Source organism: Pseudophryne corroboree, chromosome 4, assembly GCF_028390025.1.
Source record: "Pseudophryne corroboree isolate aPseCor3 chromosome 4, aPseCor3.hap2, whole genome shotgun sequence".
NCBI classification, from domain to species: Eukaryota; Metazoa; Chordata; class Amphibia; order Anura; family Myobatrachidae; genus Pseudophryne; species Pseudophryne corroboree.
Window position 1 is genome coordinate 140,663,002 of NC_086447.1, and position 11,850 is coordinate 140,674,851.

The window sequence follows — 11,850 nt, forward strand, 5'->3', positions numbered from 1 at the left end:
ATACTTTTTTAGAATAACCTCGTTCTAAAAGGTTATTTCGACACATTGTTGATCCTTTAGGGCAGGGGTCGAATTGATCCTGATTGCTCTAAGGAATTGTAAGATAGGGAGGCCTTCTTTCAAGGCAGGAGGATGATGGCTCGTTGCATGTAGAGTTAGATTACGATCAGTTGCTTTACGGAACATCGTAGTGTTTAACTGTTTCCCAGTCTTAGTGACATTGACGTCCAGAAAATTAATGGACATTGCAGAAACCGAATATGTGAACTTGATGGGACTGTCAAGGGAATTAAGTTGGTTCACCATATCGATAAATTCTGATTCAGTACCATCCCAAAGTAAAAAAATATAGTCAATAAAACGTTTAAAGTAAAGGATTTTCTGCCCATAAACTTTCCTCAAATTTAGTAACTATAGACTCGATTTTAGCTATCTCATCTGGAAGTTTGTTGTGTCTTCAGAGTTCAATCACAGTGATTAACTGAACTCTGAGAGGAACACATCCACCCTTTGTAAGAATCACTAAAGCCCTATTTCACTGTTCCCATATATGGATGCTAGTGTTGCTGTAGCTGTATGGATTTGCTGTACGGATTTGTATTTATTTAGTATGGATGTTTCCTCTTTAATGTTGTACATAAATTATTGCAATGGCACCATCTATTGATGTTTGATATACCTGTCACCCTGTAATGCTTATATACTGCATTGCATATATTTGATTATTCTGTTTGCATAATGGGGCAGATGCCTTGAGAAGGCATAAAAAAGTGATAAAGCGGTGATAAGTGCAAGGTGATAATGCACCAGCCAATCAGCTCCAATATGTACATTGATAGTAATGAGCTGACTGGCTGGTGAGTTATCACCTTGCACTTATCACCACTTTATCATTTATTTATGCATCTGCCCCAGTGTGTCATATGTGCCATACCAATGTCCATATACCACTGACTATGCATTGATGTGGATTATACCCACTATAAATTGCGATACTTCTGTACAATGTATTTACTATGTATAAATATTTTGATCTGTTTACATAATTTGTTCACATACAATGTATATTTTTACATATGATTAAGGAAGCTGTTCACCTTAGCATCAATTACAGATGACCCCATTCTGAAAGTATGTTCATTTTATTATTTTAGGCACATTATTTTAGGCACATCATCTCTACTAATTTGCATGCAGAAGGTTGTGTACCATCTACTAAAAGTTAAGTGCTAGATATTTTTTTACATTTTACCGGTATGAATGACCTCCCTCCATCTTATCAAACACTAGAGTCATATCAAGAGGGATTCATTTTAATTCCTCCCATTCATACTTATTTATACACAGGTCAAATATAGACTATTGGTCTTGATGCTACTTTTTGTGAATGGACTTCCCTACATAATGGAGTCTTGTCATGTTGTGATTTAACACACTAGACATAGTCTAGTATGTATCTTTAATTCCTCTTGCTATCTATCAAGCCACCTCCACCTCTAAGCCCAAATTAATATATTATTTTATTCATTTGGTTTTATATTCATCAAAATTGGCCCAATTAGTGTTGTATACATTTCATCAAGTTACCCCTACCTCGCTTTTATTGGGCATCTGGTTTGTACTGTTGTAAGGAACTATATATACTATTCTGAAATTGTTACTGTTCAAATACTCAGCTGTTCCATTCTACCATCTAGATTCTGTACCCCTGAAGAAGTCCCTAAGGGACCAAACGCGTTGGTTCTATCAGTTGTTTCTCTTCTACAGTATGTTCTGAATCCATGTCGATAAAGAAACACACTAAAACCTGAAAGTAAACCAGATAAATCCTAAAACATTTCTCTGTTTTATTGTGTATTTTTTATACTACTACGAATACATTTTACATAAACAAACGTAAGATTTTATTATTATATGTGTTTTGAAATATTCATTTCTAAATAATCATTGTATTATGGATGGTTTAAGAGTGGAACAGACTAAATAACTAATGCCCTCAGATCTGTTTGATAGGTATTACTTTGGAACCTTGGCTAACAGAAGGTTCTTCTAGAGGTGTTGCTTTGGATTCCCACTTAGCGCAATTGGGTACCCCCTCTTTTCTATGTGTATACCTGTATATATATATATATATATATATATATATACATATTTATATTTATATATATATATATATATATATATTATACAGGATGCCTGCATAGTGATATATATATATATATATATATATATATGATTTACATGAATAAATGTGTATATGTATATATTAATACCTTTATTTAATTGATGAGATAACAGCACTTTATTACTATTTAGAATTCAATATTAATGTTACAATTCTAACTGTGAAAAAAGAGTTTGACTTTAATGACCAAAGAACTCTTTAATAGTAGACCTTATAAAGAATTTTTGTTTAATCTTTATTCATCACAGAAAGAATCCCTAAAGCTAACCACAAAATTTAACATCCGCTGACACATCTCCATCGAACTACGGGACCATGGCACGCAAACAGCGATCGTGACTCGCATGTGATGTACTTCCGCCGGAAGTGCGTGACTGTGACACACACGCGGTGCGTACTTCCGCCGGAACCGGAAGTGCGGTGCGTTGACACGCACGCGAGAGTGGAACGCATGTAGCGTTCAGATTTTGTCCCCTCTTATTTTTATAATGTCAGGAAGCAGAATTGATGTTAGTTAACCAGTAAGAATGGCATTCCACATAGTACTATGAGGTCTTAACACATTACTAACTAATAATAAATTAATTAATCAGCCAGCAGGAAGTGATGTAATATCAAGGGAGCTATAAAGGGATGCCCCTATATTGCCTCTCATTCTGTAGTTGGTATTCAGTGAGGTTGCACTTGTTCCTGTAAAAAGTAAGTTTGAGTACTATATTGGTATTTTTGGAACTTAGTTATTGGATGGTCTTTTTGAAAATTTATTAGATGAATGGATTCCTTAATTGAAGAGTAAATACTTAATTTTAATATGATTGTAATATACTGATTTAGTTTTACTTGTCCACAGGGAATAGTATCATTCAGGATTTGAAATTTTTCCTAAGTCCTCTTTTTGGTGACATGTATAAACAGAGGTAGACTATAAGGTTCCACCATTCTTGATTGAAAATAGGTAAGAACCAGACTAATTTAGTGCAAATATTGAATACCATATGAGGTTAAGTATTTCAGATGTTAAAAAGTTCTTCTTGCTGGTTATAAATTACAGCTGTGAACTTAATTGGCTCTCTAATGATTGATTGAATATACCACTCCCCATTGCATGTTAGATTAAAGACATCATTTAGGGGATCTGTTAGGTAACCAGTAAGAATGGCATTCCACATAGTACTATGAGGTCTTAACACATCACTAACTAATAATAAATTAATTAATCAGCCAGCAGGAAGAGATGTAATATCAAGGGAGCTATAAAGGGATGTCCTTATATTGCCTCTCATTCTGTAGTTGGGATTCAGTGAGGTTGCACTTGTTCCTGTAAAAAGTAAGTTTGAGTACTATAATTGTATATTTGGAACTTAGTTATTGGATGGTCTTTTTGAAAATTTATTAGATGAATGGATTCCTTAATTTAAGAGTAACTACTTAATTTTAGTATGATTGTAATATACTGATTTAGATTTACTTGTCCACGGGGAATAGTTTCGTTCAGGATTTGAAATTTTCCTAAGTTCTCTGTTTGGTGACATGTATAAACAGAGGTAGACTATAAGGTTCCACCATTCTTGATTGAAAATAGGTAAGAACCAGACTAATTTAGTGCAAATATTAAATACCATATGATGTTAAGATTAGTATTTCAGATGTTAAAAAGTTCTTCTTGCTGGTTATAAATTACAGCTGTGAACTTAATTGGCTCTCTAATGATTGATTGAATATACCACTCCCCATTGCATGTTAGATTAAAGACATCATTTATTAATTAGTTTGGGATAAAAAAGTTCTTCTATTTGAATCACCTTAAATACCTTACATTAAATACTGACATCAGCATGGTTTCTTATAATCAATTGAGGAAGTTGTTGTTATATCTTCTCTGATTTGTTGGTAGCATCTATGTTATTTTAATGGTAAACAGGATGTTACAGGAACATTTCCTATTAACAATCATTTGAGTGACAAAAAACTATTTTATCTTTATCCCTTTTAGGGAACGTAACATCATCTAATTTCAACCAAATTTATATATTTTTTTTGAAGTCTATCTAGGTATGTATTGTACAATGAGTTGTAATGTGGATATAATTGTGTGTATATTGTGAATTTGAAGTTTTATGTGGACTTTAATTGGAGTGTTCTATAACTATTGGTAGTTTCTGATACTTGTAGACCCTGCCCTTTGTATCATTTCCATCAGCTGAATTGATGTTGATTATGTGGATAAATACAGAGCTATTTGATTTATATTGACATTCATAATATTCTTTCGACTTTCCCTCCCTTTTCTCTTCTTTTGACTCTCCCTCCCTCTTCCTTTTATCATTTGTATAAGGATAATGTTTATTGATTATTATAACGATAATGTTTCAGATATTATATTTATCGAATTGAATATGTGATTGGATGTAATCATTGGATATTCTAAACCTTTCTAATCAATGGTAATCACTCCTACTATAAGAACTGGTATGTATGTTAATCCACAATAGATTTCAATGGAATACTTACCTGGATAATAATATGTCTTATTAATGAAGACTATATGATTTATATATTTCCATTTGTAACTATCCAGATTCCAAACCCCTGATGAAGTCCTAACGGACGAAACGCGTTGGGTTTTGCAACGTCTGGTTAACAAAGTCCTTATCACAAACATCTGGTTGGAGATACATCCATTTCGAGTTCTGACTGTGATCACCTGGCTGTAAAATCCTCACATCCAACTGTAATTTATGTATAAGATTGTAATATTGTTTTATATGAATTTTTAGAAGGTTGTGTCAATAACGAACGCTTAGGATAAATATCGTTTGTTTCTGTACAATAAAAACTTTTAATTATTGTCATACAAAAGGCATATTGGCTCCCACGAGAATCCATTTCTATTTGTAATCTACTTTTAATACCTTATCTGACAGAGGGTATTTCTTGTTGGTTTGAGACTAGAGGTATAGCGCAAGATATTAGGGTTGATTTTTTGTTTTGTAGTATTGTCTCTGTCAGTTAACCCTAAGATTGCAGCTTTTACCAAAAATGCCAATTTTTAGCGATAGATCAAAAAGACAGTTAAAAGCTAAAAATATTTTTGATGAGGAAGAACAGGTGTTTCAAGCAGATGAGGATGATTATTATGGCTACCTTAATCTGGTAGAAAAGTTAGCAGTAAAAGAACTTAATAATTGGTATGATATAGTTACATTGGAGAAATATCTTGAAGTAGGAAGGATCCCAAGAGGCCTAAGGCTACATAAGACCCCTACGATAGGAGGAGGAAATGAAAGCTTTATCACCAATTGGAATTCGATCTTAGATGATTGTTCCAATAAACTCATTGGCTTGATTATTTCTGAAAGGAAGAGGGAATTAAGTCGTATTGAGGAAGAAATCAAGAAAATTGAATTACAAGCCAATAAATTTGATGATAGTGAGGAGTTCAAACGGGATGTGGTGGATCTGCACCACAAACTAGATAGTACTGAAGAAGAAATGATATCACGTAAACAGAAGAAATTTTTGCGAGATAGAAATGATTACATATCTGGCCAGATACATCATTTACCCATTAATGAAGTGAGGATGGAAGAGAGAACTCAGGCACCATTGATGAATCACTCACGGTATGATAAGAGATACCAGGGTGACTATAGACAGTATCGTGGGAACTATGGAGGCCAACAATCTCATAATAGATCCAGAAGGAACTATCAATCCCCCCATTACAATCGGAGAGAAGAATGGAGGGGCTATAGGAATAGATACCCCTCACAACAGGGTGGACAAAGGAATCGATTGGTTTCTTTTCGTGATAGATCTGATCAAGGGAACTATTCGTATAGGGGTAGATATAATACTGACAGATCCCCTACTCCAGTTAGGCAACAGAGAGGCCATTTTTTAGAAGAACGACGAGGACACAGATTTCCTCGCATACAACAACAAAAAGAGGAACTTCACACAAGATTAGATTCTCCACAGGGTGTGAAGAGAGGACACAATGGAGGAAACGAGGATGTAGAGGGGGCAGAGAGAAGCCCGAAAAAACGAAGAGCACTGTTCCATCAAGAGAAGTCCCATCTGGGGTTGTCAATATCGCAAAGAGACAGTTATCAACAGCGGAAAGCTCCTTATTAGAGAAGGGTTTAAAATTTGCGCCAGATTCACATGTAAATAAATTTAATTTATTTATAGACCTTAATAAGTATATTCGGAAATTGACCATCCATAGACATTTTCTTAAAAATCCCCCAATTGAAAGTTCCAATAAAGAGAAACCTCCATTGGTAAAATTACCTTCTAAGTTTTACCCTGTAGAATCTAAAAGTAGTAATTTGGACATATTTTATGAGTCTGTTAAGGAGGACTTTAGAAAAATGAAATCAAAAAGTTCTAAATATGGAAATAATCTGAACCCTCAAGAGAAAGGAGCCTTGAAGTCCCTTAAAAAAGATAAGAGCATAGTGATTAAAGGGGCCGATAAAGGAGGAGCTTTGGTCCTTCAGACAAGAGAAGCCTATTTGAATGAGGCTTCTAGTATACTACTAGATGGGCATACATATATTGAATTACCTGGCAATCCTACTAAAACTTACCAAGAGGAATTGACCTGTCTGTTAATGAGAGCGTTGAGGGACAATTTGATCTGCAAGGATGAGTTCGATTATTTGGACGTGAAACATCCAATAGTGCCGAACTTTTATCACATACCAAAGATACATAAAAGTAATACAAATCCGCCAGGAAGACCTATAGTGGCAGAAGTGAATTCTCTAACTTCTAATTTGTCGCACTATATTGATATTCGACTTCAACCTTATGTAACTAAGATGGACTCATACCTTAAAGATTCTACAAGTGTCCTCCAGGAACTAAATTTCTTTATTTGGATAAAGGATTATTATTGGCTCACTCTGGACATCCAAGCGCTATATTCTTCTATCCCGCATTCTAAGGGTATAGAGTCAATTAGAGCAGTTCTATCTAATGATCCCAAATTATCCAAAAAGGATGTGTCATTTCTGCTGGAAGGCATAACATTTATTCTAAACCACCACTTTTTTGAATTTAACAACAAATTCTATTTACAAAAACAAGGTACAGCGATGGGGACTAAGTTTGCCCCATCGTACGCTAACCTTTTTATGAAGGAATGGGAAGATACATTTGTTTATGGTTCTGAATATTGTGAAAACATTGTTTTCTATCGCAGATACATAGACGATCTTCTTTTCATATGGAAAGGAGATAGAGCTACTATTGATGACTTTATGGCTTCCATTCAGATCAACGATCTGAATTTAAAGTTCACCTATCAAACTGATTCGCAGAAGATAGACTATCTTGATCTCACCTTAATGGGAACAGTAGGTGAAAAGATTAGTACAAAAACGTTTTTTAAGGAAGTGGACACCAATAGTTACATCCCGCAAACTAGTTGTCATTTTCCAGCATGGAAAAACAATGTGCCATACGCTCAATTTCTCCGTTTAAGACGTAATTGTACCAGCATTGAAGACTACTGGGATCAGGCAGCAGTCATACAAAAGAGATTTGAAGAAAGGGGCTATACTGTTGATATGGTCTCTAAGGCCAAAATAAAAGCATCTCTACAAGAAAGAGATAAGATGTTACTTCCTAAGGATAAGATTGAACCAGCAAGACAACAGTTAAGACCTTTTATTACACAATTTAACCGTGAAAATCATTCAATTAGAAAAATTCTGGAACGCCATTGGGGTTTACTTTTGAAGGACCCAATTTTGGGCCCTACGCTTCCAAATAAACCTAACCTGGTCTTCCAGAAATCCACCAATCTGAAAAGTATAATAGCACCAAGTAGACTATCTGACTTAGTACAACACAGAAGCTGTCCAGACTCCATTATACCTACAAAGGGTTGTTATCCATGTTCAAAGTGTATCTGTTGTAAATGTATGGAACGTAAATCCATTAATATTAAAATGGAAACAGGGAAATGGTACAAATTAGGACACCTTGTGAACTGTAACACTGAATATGTTATCTATCGGATCACTTGCAGCTGTGGCCTATCGTATATAGGCAAAACTAAGAGAATGATTAAAATCAGAGTACAAGAACATATGAGGAACGTGAAAAACAAACTGACGTCCCATAGTCTCCCCAGACACTTTATGGATAAACACAATTCAGTTGTGACTAAGGAGAATTTCTCCTTTACCATTCTCGAATACATTCCATCAGATCCTAGAGGAAAAAGTAGAGATCTAACTTTATCCAAACAGGAGACATTTTGGATCTACTCTTTGAACACTCTCACTCCTGGTGGCTTAAACGAAGATATTGATATTGTGTCTTTCCTATAATAGTCTTCATAATAAAAGAGAAGTGAATAGTATTTAACCATTCCTATTATTAGTCCGGCCATCTTACAGTCCCCCCCCCCCTCCCCCTATGTTTTTAGTTTTTTTAGTTTAAGTTTGATAAAAGGAATATACAACTTAGGGATGATTTAAGTATATATAGTATGTTCATGGTCTATCAATATATAACTCTTATGAAATGTAATATGTGGTGAATTTTTCTGTAAATGGGAAATCATGTTGATGTTGGTTATATTAATATTGTCGGTGTAATTTGAACCAGACAATTAAACACTAAACTTTAAATTTGAAACATGTCGTATCAATACTATTAGTTATTATTGCAATAAGTCACTTTAAGTATATTTTTTTATCAAATAGTTTATAATTAATATTATTTATCACAAATTGGTCACTTATATTGATTAACACTTATTTAATAAATAGCACTATTAATACCTTTATTTAATTGATGAGATAACAGCACTTTATTACTATTTAGAATTCAATATTAATGTTACAATTCTAACTGTGAAAAAAGAGTTTGACTTTAATGACCAAAGAACTCTTTAATAGTAGACCTTATAAAGAATTTTTGTTTAATCTTTATTCATCACAGAAAGAATCCCTAAAGCTAACCACAAAATTTAACATCCGCTGACACATCTCCATCGAACTATGGGACCATGGCACGCAAACAGCGATCGTGACTCGCATGTGATGTACTTCCGCCGGAAGTGCGTGACTGTGACACGCACGCGGTGCGTACTTCCGCCGGAACCGGAAGTGCGGTGCGTTGACACGCACGCGAGAGTGGAACGCATGTAGCATTCAGATTTTGTCCCCTCTTATTTTTATAATGTCAGGTAGCAGAATTGATGTTAGTTAACCAGTAAGAATGGCATTCCACATAGTACTATGAGGTCTTAACACATTACTAACTAATAATAAATTAATTAATCAGCCAGCAGGAAGTGATGTAATATCAAGGGAGCTATAAAGGGATGCCCCTATATTGCCTCTCATTCTGTAGTTGGTATTCAGTGAGGTTGCACTTGTTCCTGTAAAAAGTAAGTTTGAGTACTATATTGGTATTTTTGGAACTTAGTTATTGGATGGTCTTTTTGAAAATTTATTAGATGAATGGATTCCTTAATTGAAGAGTAAATACTTAATTTTAATATGATTGTAATATACTGATTTAGTTTTACTTGTCCACAGGGAATAGTATCATTCAGGATTTGAAATTTTTCCTAAGTCCTCTTTTTGGTGACATGTATAAACAGAGGTAGACTATAAGGTTCCACCATTCTTGATTGAAAATAGGTAAGAACCAGACTAATTTAGTGCAAATATTGAATACCATATGAGGTTAAGTATTTCAGATGTTAAAAAGTTCTTCTTGCTGGTTATAAATTACAGCTGTGAACTTAATTGGCTCTCTAATGATTGATTGAATATACCACTCCCCATTGCATGTTAGATTAAAGACATCATTTAGGGGATCTGTTAGGTAACCAGTAAGAATGGCATTCCACATAGTACTATGAGGTCTTAACACATCACTAACTAATAATAAATTAATTAATCAGCCAGCAGGAAGTGATGTAATATCAAGGGAGCTATAAAGGGATGTCCTTATATTGCCTCTCATTCTGTAGTTGGGATTCAGTGAGGTTGCACTTGTTCCTGTAAAAAGTAAGTTTGAGTACTATAATTGTATATTTGGAACTTAGCTATTGGATGGTCTTTTTGAAAATTTATTAGATGAATGGATTCCTTAATTTAAGAGTAACTACTTAATTTTAGTATGATTGTAATATACTGATTTAGATTTACTTGTCCACAGGGAATAGTTTCGTTCAGGATTTGAAATTTTCCTAAGTTCTCTGTTTGGTGACATGTATAAACAGAGGTAGACTATAAGGTTCCACCATTCTTGATTGAAAATAGGTAAGAACCAGACTAATTTAGTGCAAATATTAAATACCATATGATGTTAAGATTAGTATTTCAGATGTTAAAAAGTTCTTCTTGCTGGTTATAAATTACAGCTGTGAACTTAATTGGCTCTCTAATGATTGATTGAATATACCACTCCCCATTGCATGTTAGATTAAAGACATCATTTATTAATTAGTTTGGGATAAAAAAGTTCTTCTATTTGAATCACCTTAAATACCTTACATTAAATACTGACATCAGCATGGTTTCTTATAATCAATTGAGGAAGTTGTTGTTATATCTTCTCTGATTTGTTGGTAGCATCTATGTTATTTTAATGGTAAACAGGATGTTACAGGAACATTTCCTATTAACAATCATTTGAGTGACAAAAACTATTTTATCTTTATCCCTTTTAGGGAACGTAACATCATCTAATTTCAACCAAATTTATATATTTTTTTTGAAGTCTATCTAGGTATGTATTGTACAATGAGTTGTAATGTGGATATAATTGTGTGTATATTGTGAATTTGAAGTTTTATGTGGACTTTAATTGGAGTGTTCTATAACTATTGGTAGTTTCTGATACTTGTAGACCCTGCCCTTTGTATTATTTCCATCAGCTGAATTGATGTTGATTATGTGGATAAATACGGAGCTATTTGATTTATATTGACATTCATAATATTCTTTCGACTTTCCCTCCCTTTTCTCTTCTTTTGACTCTCCCTCCCTCTTCCTTTTATCATTTGTATAAGGATAATGTTTATTGATTATTATAACGATAATGTTTCAGATATTATATTTATCGAATTGAATATGTGATTGGATGTAATCATTGGATATTCTAAACCATTCTAATCAATGGTAATCACTCCTACTATAAGAACTGGTATGTATGTTAATCCACAATAGATTTCAATGGAATACTTACCTGGATAATAATATGTCTTATTAATGAAGACTATATGATTTATATATTTCCATTTGTAACTATCCAGATTCCAAACCCATGATGAAGTCCTAACGGACGAAACGCGTTGGGTTTTGCAACGTCTGGTTAACAAAGTCCTTATCACAAACATCTGGTTGGAGATACATCCATTTCGAGTTCTGACTGTGATCACCTGGCTGTAAAATCCTCACATCCAACTGTAATTTATGTATAAGATTGTAATATTGTTTTATATGAATTTTTAGAAGGTTGTGTCAATAACGAACGCTTAGGATAAATATCGTTTGTTTCTGTACAATAAAAACTTTTAATTATTGTCATACAAAAGGCATATTGGCTCCCACGAGAATCCATTTCTATTTGTAATCTACTTTTAATACCTTATCTGACAGAGGGTATTTCTTGTTGGTTTGAGACTA

At 33.8% G+C, this 11,850-nt stretch overlaps 1 long non-coding RNA gene across 1 annotated transcript; it reads left to right on the forward strand.

The window, feature by feature from the left end:
- The first annotated feature begins 9,565 nt into the window (after positions 1 to 9,565).
- LOC134911181 (uncharacterized) lies at positions 9,566 to 10,951 on the forward strand. Its single transcript, XR_010176388.1, has 3 exons — positions 9,566 to 9,599; positions 10,379 to 10,482; positions 10,893 to 10,951. It is a non-coding gene; the product is annotated as an uncharacterized LOC134911181 (long non-coding RNA).
- The last annotated feature ends 899 nt before the right edge of the window (positions 10,952 to 11,850 follow it).